General features: G+C 38.3%; 1 pseudogene; it reads right to left on the bottom strand.

Moving 5' to 3' along the window:
• Positions 1-1,414: 1,414 nt before the first annotated feature.
• LOC110745213 (extracellular ribonuclease LE-like) lies at positions 1,415-4,098 on the bottom strand (annotated as a pseudogene).
• Between the last annotated feature and the right edge of the window lie 7,307 nt (positions 4,099-11,405).

Raw genomic sequence — 11,405 nt, forward strand, 5'->3', positions numbered from 1 at the left:
ATGGAAGTAAATCACCTTTTGACCAGCACCCTTACCCATTCTTTCCTCTTTAAGCTTTGGTGAGAAAACAAGAAGGAAAAGTGAGTGGCTCCTCACCCACATGGAGAAGTCCAGCTGTGTCAAGGTCTTGGAACTCCAAAAAGTTTCATGCCTACATGCTCAGGCTAGGAAGGTTTCACCAAATAAGATGGAATGGAAGAAAGTGAAGGAAAAGGGGAGAGAGTTTCTTGATAAAATTGAGTGTTCCAGCGCCTATAAAAGGAGGCACTTTCTACCCAGCACAACAACTCACCTTGGTTGCTGCAAGCCTCCCAGCAACCATGAAAACCGATTGAAGGCAAGCATCCCCTCTGGAATCCTTCAATTTCATGCTTTGTTCTTCCATCTTCCTCCTTTCTCTCTCAAAACCCACATCCAGAGAGAGCAAGCATCATCTCTCATCTCTGGAACCCTTCGATTTCAAGCTCTGTTCTTCCATTGCTTCCCATTTTCTCTTCTGTCAAATCGCCCAGGAATTCGTCAAGCTCCTGGAAATATGCTAAAACCACCCATGCTTTCATCTTCTTCCTCGCTCCCTCTCATAACACATATCCAGAGAGCAAGCTTCCCTCTCATCTTCAAAACCTAGCAATTTCGTGCACTATTCATCCTTCATCCCCATTTTCCCTCTTGGCAGAACTGTTCCAGAGCTTGACAAAGCTTTCGTCAAGCTGCTGGAAAATTACTCAAGTCACCCATTGTCCTTCGCTCATCTCTCTCTCTCTCTCTCTCCTCTCAACAAATCCTCCCAAAAACTCTCTTCCCCTTACTGCGAGCCTATGTTTCTCATAGGAAACCCAAGCCTTCTCTCTCTCATGCTAAACTCACGAATGCTCAGCTCCCATGCCACAAGCTTCTCATGCTAAGCCAAGAATTTATCTGTAAGCTGTTGTTATTTTTGTTGGTGAAGGTAACCAAGGTGTTTCCTAAGGCCTTACTGTCTTTTCGAAGCATTCTTGGGGCTTGATCTCTGAACTCAGACACAAGGGGCGATTCCAGCCATTTGCTCTTTACAGCAGCCCAGGCCCATTCGTCAAGCTGCTGGAACGAAAAAGCCCCTACAAACGTCAATGATTGAAATTTATGATGTATTAGCGACTACCTTGCTCCACTTTTCGTTGCTAAAAGTCAATTTTGACATAGTTTGATTAGATATTTAACTATTTAAGTATGTTTTTATTGGAAGTTTTGTTAGGTCAACATCAAAAAAGAGAAAAAGAACTTCCAGGTCAACATCAAAAAAAGAGAAAGAGAGGGAGGGGGGGGGGGGGGGGGGGTTTAAGGTATACCCGATAAACGTACTTTTATTTTATTTATTTTTTATAATTCAAAGCACCCCTATTATTTACTTGTAATACCCTAATTATTATTATTATTATTTATAGTAGATGTCTGTTCCGCAATTTCTTTGTCTTGCACTTTGATCAGAACAATTCATCCGTTTGTTAGCCGCGTCGTCATAGCAAAGTACAACCTCCCACAACAAATCACCGCCGTTGACTCTATGGCAAAGAAGGAGAGGCGAACTGCAAGTTTCCATTTGAATAGCATTCATAAGCAAAACATCTTTATACGTCGCTGATCGGTTCATAATTGTATATCATTTTGTACCCTTCTAGCTTATGATTTGGTTATGTTTTTGAGTTAAACTTGTGCTTTTAATCCTTTTTGTGTTTATCTTTCAGTTAATTGACATTTAGGTAACAATGATGACTTTGGATAGGAAATGATGCAATCCATGCATGTTAGGGCTGATTGGGATAAGAGCAAGAGCTTAAAGACAAAACCAAAGTTGGGCCACACTTCTTGTCAGTCCAGTTTCGTAAGTCACCTTGCAGGTCTCATTTCAGCAATCTGCACAACTCGGATGAGGAGACATTCTTCATAGAAGTTGTTCAATTGGGTGTCTAGTATAACATATCCACAATTCAGCCCAATTGAACATATGTGGAGTCCTTAGCCCGTCCAACACTGAACCATGCTCAGGAGGATTTGCAGCTGCCAGCTTTGAGCCTTGTCTCCTCCTTTAAGCCATGTGCCTCACCCATGCTGCAACTGACTTTGGATCCAACATAATGAGTGAAGTGGGGAGGCATTCCAGCTATGAAAGTCTAAAGGATCAAGTTAGTACATGATGGAGCTATTAAAGAGAAAGCATGTGCATGCATGTAAAGCAAAGAAATAAAATGAAGTCAATTCCAGTCTCTGTTCGGCTGCCAACTTGCAAGGCCCAAAACGCACACTTCTACTGCTCCGATGGGAATCCTTTCTTCATAGAAGTTGTTCAAATGGGTGTCTAGTATAACATATCCAAATTTGAGCCCCATTGGATACGTTTTGAAACCTCTGGCCTTCCTACACCAAGTCTGGTTCAGAAGACTCGTTTTTATTCAACAACCAAAAGAAGACCACATGGGTTGGGTTTTATTCAACAAGCAACAATTGATCACCTTTGATCCCATGTGAAGAAAGCTTGAGGTGCAGCAAAAGAAGTATGGGATGAGATTGATTCCAACCACACTAACATAGACAAGATGAAGTGTGAGTTATGGGTTGTATTAAAAGAGGAATGGTGGTGTTGGATTTCATCATGTTGTTCCTCCCTCTTAGCCCTATAAATAGAGAAGCCTTCAAGCTTCAAAACACACCCCAAGGGGGGGAGCTCTCAAACACTTCTCTAGAGCTCCCTTCCCTTCTCTCCCTCAAATTCTCTTAGTTTCCTTTCAAGTTGTCAATTGTTGTAACAAAATGAGTTTACTAAATTTTCCTTCAAGTTTTCTTAGTTCTACTTTACTTTTATTTGTAATGTACATTCTTTCTTAAGTATTCAAGTTTAATTAGTTTCCAAGTTTCAATTATGGTTTTTGTTCTTATTCATTATTCTTATAAGTTAATATGCTAGTTTGAATGATTGATCACCATTTAGGCTTGCATGTTAGCTATCTTGGTTTGAATTAAGAGTAGACACCATGCTTTAATTCGAATTGAACTATGAATAGGAAGAGTATGTATGGACATTCGACAACAAGGATTAGATACATGCTTGGTTGTTTAAATTGTTCTTCTATGCTTAATGGGTTCCTAATGCTTAATTTTAGGTTAGACAACAAATGATCAAATTAGGGAATTAGGAACACAAGGTTATGACCACACACCATGGCTTAATCATACTTTAGCTAGAATCAATCCATTAATCTAATTGAACTTGGGAACTTATTTGCTTGAGTTATTTCCCTTTTTCTTGTTTTATTTATTTTCTTTTTCATTTCTATCTTGTGTAGGGGAAACAAATTGGATCATTCAATCACCAATCCTCGTGGGATCGACCTCGCACTTACATATGCTATACTACCAAACGGCTCGTGCACTTGCGAGTATCACAAGTTGAGGATGCAGCTGAATCTATTTTGGTGCAGCTGAATCGAAGCAACAGTCGCGTTTCTTGGAATGATTTTGTGTTTGGCAAAAATATCCTTAATCTTGTTTCTTCCCACAAATCACATGCTTTTGACAAGTAAGTATTCTGGCTAGAAAACTTGGCACATGTACCGTGTTTTTCGTACTCCATCGCCCAAAACCACATATCATTGTCTTTTCCTCGGGCAACTCTCTGCTCCAGATTTGGCCAGGAAGTTTTCATTTTCGATAGCAATGAAGCATCATTTTGCAGCTACTTAATTATATTATTATAAGATAGAAAGCTATAATTAGATTTGGCGGTCAGATCAATCGATCATAAATGAAAACTGTAAATAAAAGGAATGAATATAAAGTACATTAAAGAAAGAATAAAAAGATTTAAGAAATTAAGAAATATATACGTACCATAGTGCTGCTAAATTTTGAAGCTGATTTGCATGTCAATATCTTGGAGAGGTTGGTTGGCCAGAGGCCGTGAGTAGTGAACTTCTCATATGTTTGAAGCCCCGGAATGCACCGTTGCCCGACCTTCACGCATTTTGTCTTCTGCCATTGTAGTACATATTGTAGGTAGTCATACGGTTGCCCATGAGTGGTAATAGCTTGGTGAGACGCCACAAGAAGGAGTAGTTTTAACATTGCCAATATCTCATATATTAATGGCATGCTGATGATCTGATTTCTCATATATTATGCCTTATATATATATATATATATATATGCTGTTTAGTTCTCACACACAGTATTTATACTAGAAGTTGTGATCACTTTTTTGCAGTGGTTCGTTCAAGTCATGGAATACCTACCAAGCCCACATGTACTGTCATTTCCACATGTACTGCCATTAAGCGTGTATGGTGTTAGGCATGACTATATGAGCTAGTAATCATAACATTTTTGAAGTGCTTTAGATGGCTTTTGGGATCGTAATCCCCTTTGAAGTGTGTGAAAGAAGACGTTGAGAATCGCTTGGGGAGAGTAGCCTGCTCGATTTCGGCGATGAATGGTGAGAAGTTTGCTTGGTGCCTTTCTTTTGGGAGCTATGTGTTCAGGTGCTGCTATGTATGTTGGGATGTGGGTTTCAGTACGTGCGAACATTCGAGTCTCTAGTGCTGCAAGACGGTCTGCAAGGGAGGCATTGCAGGCAGCCACACCACCAAAGCCGACCTTGGGGTGGGCAAGAGGTGCCTTGGCCATGGGCCTCCAATTAATGGGCCCAAATTATATATATATATATATATATATATATATATATATATATATATATATATATATACTATTATCCAATTTATTAAAAAAAAAAAAAGAAACAACATGCAATTAAGTTAGGTTTCTTCGTTTTCTCTTCACAAAAGGTTTCTTCCGAAGAAATAGAAACAACACGTGCGGAAGGCAATTCCTCTCCTAGTTAGTTTCTCCATGGAAGAACTCTATTTAATCCACCCATCTCCCACCATATTTTTCTCCGTTTTCCCCATCTCTCTTCAATCCATCCATTATTTTCAGTTTCTCTGATTCTTTTTTTCTCATATCATATTGTGACCCTAAGAATCAATCTCACACTAAAAAGCTCACAAATTGTCTTTGAGATTGATGGTGACCAAGAGGGGAGGAACATCGGAACATGAGAAATTGAAAAGGTAATCAAATTTATAATATTTTTTTTTATATATATTGTTCCTATCCATCAAACTATTTTTTCGATTTCCAGATTATACACAAACAATGACTTTGCTGTTAAGAGACTTAAACTCTGCTTTATAATTGACCAAGTATGATTATGCTCTATAATTGTTTATCGTAAAATCATTATTCATGCACTCTATGTAAAATCATTTTATTTGTTATTTTTTCACAATTATATACTAAGGGAAGAGGCCTCATTTAGTTTATCGCCTAGGGCCATCCAAAAGTTAAGGTGGGCCCTGCACACCACCACTAACACCCACCCTCCCTACCCAGCCATCTCCTCCCTCGGCGACGACCTCCCTACGTAGAGCATCTTCGAAATCTCCGCCAATCTTCAAGTCTCGAAGCCGGTTATTCACAAGCTTCTTGATAATCGTGTTTGGGCCATGCCCTACCCACTACTAGAAAAACTCCATATAAACCACGGATATACTCATGGCTATTCTTACACTTAGCCATAAACAATCCGTCGCTAATGGGTATTGACCACGAATTGGCCACAAATCACCAAACCGTGGTTCAAGCATGGTGTTGCCAATACTTTATGACACGGCAACCAACGAGTCGTGGCTTATAAAGTGTAGGTCCCACCATATTTTCTCACTCTTACTAAACTGTATCTCCAATTTATTAAAGTATAAATACTTTTTAAAATGTCAATCATTACCAAATGATAGAGAACTAGTTAATATATATAGTTCTAAATTTTAAAAAAAATCGGTGGCCAATCTCTGCCAATTTATTTCAGATTAATGTAAATAATAATATATAATGGATGTGCCACTGTAACCGTGGCTATACCTTGTAATAATTTATAATGTTTTAGGGTGTGTGTATGCTTTTTTAAATCGCCAGGTCAAGTTATTAGGAGTTAGCTAAGTAATGCTACTCTTATAATATTTCCATACCATCTATAACATTTCTATACCATCTTATGTGGTAGATGAGGTGGACAACTATATCAATTAAAAATAATTTAACATTTTCTTTTCTTTTATGATTTATTGACACTTTTTAATTGATGTTGATGTACACCTCATCTGCCACATAAGGTGGTATGGGAAGAGTTTTTATCAAAAATAGTCAAAATTTATCCCCCATTTTTATAAATGTCAGTTTTTATAAAAACTTTTAGGGTATAATGCCGAATTGCCCCCTGAACTTGTACCTAATTATCAATTTACCCCCCGACCTTTTTTTTTAGCGAATTAAGGGCTCGAATTAAATTTTATTATCAATGTTCCCCCTATCGTCTAAATCATTAACATTTCATCCAATAATCGATTAAATCATTTAAAAAAAATATTTAAAAAAAATTAAAGAAAAAAATATATTTTTGAAAAAATTAAAGAAAAAAAAGAAAAAAAAATCCTATGGACCCACCCACCCCACCCCCTGCATCTTCTTCTCCAACCTATCCTCCCTTTGCAACAAAATCCCACCATTTTTTTTCTTGCCAAAAATTATTTCTCTCTCTCTCTCTCCCTCTCCCTCTGCAACAGAAATTATTTCTCTCTCTCTCTCTCTCTCTCTCTTCCCCTCCCCTCCCTTTCCCATTCGAGCTCCCCCCCATCCCCCATCACAGACCCACCCCACAATGAACCCAGATTTTTTTCACCCATAGCCCCCCCTCCCCACCCACACGAACCCATAACCACCGCAAACCCATTCGCGCGCCTTTCCCCTTTGATTTTTTCCCCACAGCCTTAAAGGTCCAAACCTCTTCACCTCACAAGTTCATTGCCCCTTCTCCCAAAATCTCAACCCTAAATCGCAGAGAGAGGGTGTTTGAAGAAAGGGTTTGGCGTTTGGTTGGAGAGAGGAAAGAAAGGGTTTGGTGTTTGGTTGCAAAGAGGAAAGAGTTGCAGAGAGAGAGGGAGTCGTAGGGAGAGAGGGAAGAAAGGGTTTGGTGTTTGGTTGCAGAGAGGAGAGAGTTGCAGAGAGAGAGGGAGTCGTAGGGAGAGAGGCAGAGAGGAAGAAGAAAGGGTGGGTGGGTCCCACCCCTCTGTTTATTAAAATGATTTTTTTTTCATTTTATATGTCATACTATTGTATTTTACAGTATTTAATTATTTTTAACATATGAAATGACCAATTTGCCCTCATATTTAACGGCAAATTGGATGAAATGTTCGAATTTTGACGGTGGGGGGAACATTGATAATAAAATTTAATTCGAGCCTGTAATTGGCTAAAAAAAAAGGTCAGAGGGTAAATTGAGAGTTATGTACAAGTTCAGGGGGTAATTCGGCATTATACCCACATATAGCAGAAAACCCACTCCAATAGACCCAAATACCATCAGAATAAAAAACTTTCCCATATCTTGCAATTTTTTTTCTCTGTACCTTGAGTCGCTGAAGCTTGAAATTTGGATTACTCCTCGCAGCCAGTCTGTTGCGTCGATTCAGCTGCACCAAAATGGTTTCAACTGCATCCTCAACTTGTGATACTCGCAAGTGCACGAGCCGTTTGGTAGTATAGCATATGTAAGTGCGAGGTCGATCCCACAAGGATTGGTGATTGAATTATCCAATTTGTTTCCCCTACACAAAATAGAAATGAAAAAAAGAAAATAAATAAAACAAGAAAGAATGAAATAACTCAAGCAAATAAGTTCCCAAGTTCAATTAGATTAAGGGATTGATTCTAGCTAAAGTATGATTAAGCCATGGTGTTTGGTCATAACCTTGTGTTCCTAATTCCCTAATTTGATCATTTGTTGTCTAACCTAAAACTAAGCATTAGGAACCCATTAAGCATAGAAGAACAATTTAAACAACCAAGCATGTATCTAATCCCTGTTGTCGAATGTCCATACATACTCTTCCTATTCATAGTTCAATTCGAATTAAAGCATGGTGTCTACTCTTAATTCAAACCAAGATAGCTAACATGCAAGCCTAAATGGTGATCAATCATTCAAACTAGCATATTAACTTATAAGCATAATGAATAAGAACAAAAATCATAATTGAAACTTGGAAACTAATTAAACTTGAATACTTAAGAAAGAATGTACATTACAAATAAAAGTAAAGTAGAACTTGAAAAACTTAAGGAGAATTTCAGCACAAATATTTCATTACAACAATTGAAAACTAGAAAGGAAACTAAGAGAATTTGAGGGAGAGAAGGGAAGGGAGCTCTAGAGAAGTGTTTGAGAGCTCCCCCCCTTGGGGTGTGTTTTGAAGCTTGAAGGCTTCTCTATTTATAGGGCTAAGAGGGAGGAACATCATGATGGATTTCCACACCATCCTTCATCTTTTGCTGCTGCACCTCAAGCATCTTCACATGGGTTCAAAGGTGATCAGATGTGGCTGCCTTTGCTGCCAACCCACGTGGTTGCCTTTTGGTTGCTGAAAAACGAGTTTTCTGAACCAGTCTTGGTGTAGGAAGGCCAGAGGTTTCAAAACGTATCCAATGGGGCTCAAATTTGGATATGTTATACTAGACACCCATTGAAACAATTTCTATGAAGAATGTATTCCCATCAGAGCAGTAGAAGTGTGTGTTTTGGGCCTTGCAAGTTAGCTGCCGAACAGAGACTGGAATTGACTTCATTTCATTTCTTTGCTTCACATGCATGCACATGCTTTCTCTATAATAACTCCAGCATGTACCAACTTGCTCCTTTAGAATTTCATAGCTGGAATGCCTCCCCACTTCACTCATTATGTTGGATCCAAAGTCAGTTGCAGCATGGGTGAGGCACATGGCTTAAAGGAGGAGATAAGGCTCAAAGCTGGCAGCTGCAAATCCTCCTGAGAATGGTTCAGTGTTGGACGGGCTAAGGACTCCACATATGTTCAATTGGGCTGAAATTTGGATATGTTGTACTAGACACCCAATTGAACAACTTCTATGAAGAATGTCTCCTCATCTGAGTTGTGCAAATTGCTGAAATGAGACCTGCAAGGTGACTTACGAAACTGGACTGACAAGAATTGTGGCCCAACTTTGGTTTTGTCTTTAAGCTCTTGCTCTTATCCCAATCAGCCCTTAACATGCATGGATTGCATCAAATGTGATTTCTTGCTATCTTAACCTACAAAACACACAAACAGAGGTAAGTGACTCAAAATAAAGAGAAACTAAGCAAAGTCACTAAGCAAAGAAGGCAAGCAAGTGTATGAAATTATGGACTTATCAAAACAGAAAATGGATTAAAAGCACAAGTTTAACTCAATAACATAACCAAATCATAAGCTAGAAGGGTACAAAATGATATACAATTATGAACCGATCACAGTCCAAACCAGGTTAGCTCACTATGATGATAATGAAAACTTCGCCTGAGGATCACCAATCCATCAACACATCCACATGGTCCCCCACACCAAGCTTTGTACAGCAACATGACTTCCTCAGTTCACACAAAGATTTTAACAAACCAACCCTCAACAAGTTTTTGCCGCAAAGCTTATTAGATTGACTTTGCAATCCACCCAGTTTCCAAGGATTATGAAATACCCATTGTTTATCTATATTTCTCCAGAAAATATGAGTATTTATTTCCCCATGTCTCCAAAAGTTAATTCCTTAACCAACATAGACCACTTCTGTTGAAACCCATCTTGTAAATTGTTGAATAATGAGTCAAAATCTCCATCATATATTTCGAAAAGAAAAAAGTTGTTGAAAATCAACAACTACACCAAAGAAAGAAGGCGCCAGTGGAGCGGCTGGACCCATCAAATTTGTTAGTTTTTTTTTTTGATGCGTCAAATTTTTTAGTTTTATGTCTGAATACATATTGCAGCCCGTATGATTTATTGTAATATTTTTTTTTTAAAGGTTTTATATTTTTTTTGTTCATCTTAGTTTTTATTTTTATTTTTCCATGGTTGAGGGCGGCTGAACCCATCATTGTTTTCTCGCCGCAAGTCTCAAACAAAGTTTTGCTTTTTAGGTTTAAGTGGATTTTAATTCTAAGGGTGAAATTGGCACTTAGGTGACGATGGGTAAATTAAATGACACAAACACAACCACAACAAGCTTCACACACTTTAGTCCTTGACCAAAACACTTATGACTAGTCAACTGCTAGTCATGAACAACCACAATCAAGAATACACACATAGCATGCCACAATGTACCTGCAACCCTAGAAAGATACTAGTGACAACCTAGGCACTCAGAAGGACCCGTCAATCTAGGCATCCCCTGTGCTAGGAACAACTATGGTGGAAGTGTGTGAAAACATTATAATCAAGTAAATACCAAACAGCAGATAATGATGACTAGTCAACCACCAAGAACACAAACCCAGAAAAATTACAGATATGCAAACCAGATTTTGTTCACCCAGAAACCCACCTTCGGGAAAAACTGGAGGTCATCAATCGACCAGGCAATCCACTAAGTAGAAAAAGATTCTTACAAAGGAATACAAGCAAGCTCAAGCAAAACCTAGATCTATTTAGGAAGATGAGCTATACCTCCTTTGTGCAATCTTCTTCTCCAACTTAGCAAAGCTTGAAGCTCAGTTCTTCATGGCAATGGCAGCTCCTTCTCCAGCTCGTTCATCCCATGGCACTAGCTTGCAAGCTCCAACTCAAACCGAAACCAAAATTTGGATTCAAAGGAGAATGACCAATTTCTTCAAGAAACCATACTCTTGAAGAAATCAATCTTGAATCTAACCTAGATATAAATGAGAGAGTGTTTTAATTAGCTAGATGCAGATTTTCATTTTTCAAATGCAGTTTTCAAAAAGAAACAATTTGGAAAACTCAAAGATGAAAAATATGAAGATGGCTCTTGAGGAAGAAGCAAAAGTTTACAAAGAAACTTTCCAAAACTTGCCTACAAAAGTGACGGCTCCCAAATGAATAATTGGTTTCCTTTTACACCAAAATTCCTAGGTTAGAATCGTACAATGGCAGCTCAGAATTTTGCAAAATAAGACAAAAACATATGGGTAGGATCCAGCTGGAACAATGAGCTGGAATTCCTACTGAGGCATAGGTTGACTAGTCATAATCTCCAGAAGTTGAAAAATGCAATGCAAAATTTACCTTTGTCAATTTGCTTGAACCTCCATAGGATAGTTGATTGTTAAGAACACCTAGAGAAGCTATTCTTAATCTAAACTTGAGCTTGATAAAAACAATAAAAATCCTATTACAAAATTGTCAAGGGAAGCCAAAAGAAATACTCAAAATTCATACATTAACAAAGGGCATTTGAGTCTTTTTAGGTGACTTTTTGGCTACTTTTGAAAGTTTTTATAAAAACTAACATTTATGAAAATG

This window comes from Prunus avium, chromosome 7 (genome assembly GCF_965620075.1).
Source record: "Prunus avium chromosome 7, drPruAviu1.hap1.1, whole genome shotgun sequence".
Taxonomy (NCBI): domain Eukaryota; kingdom Viridiplantae; phylum Streptophyta; class Magnoliopsida; order Rosales; family Rosaceae; genus Prunus; species Prunus avium.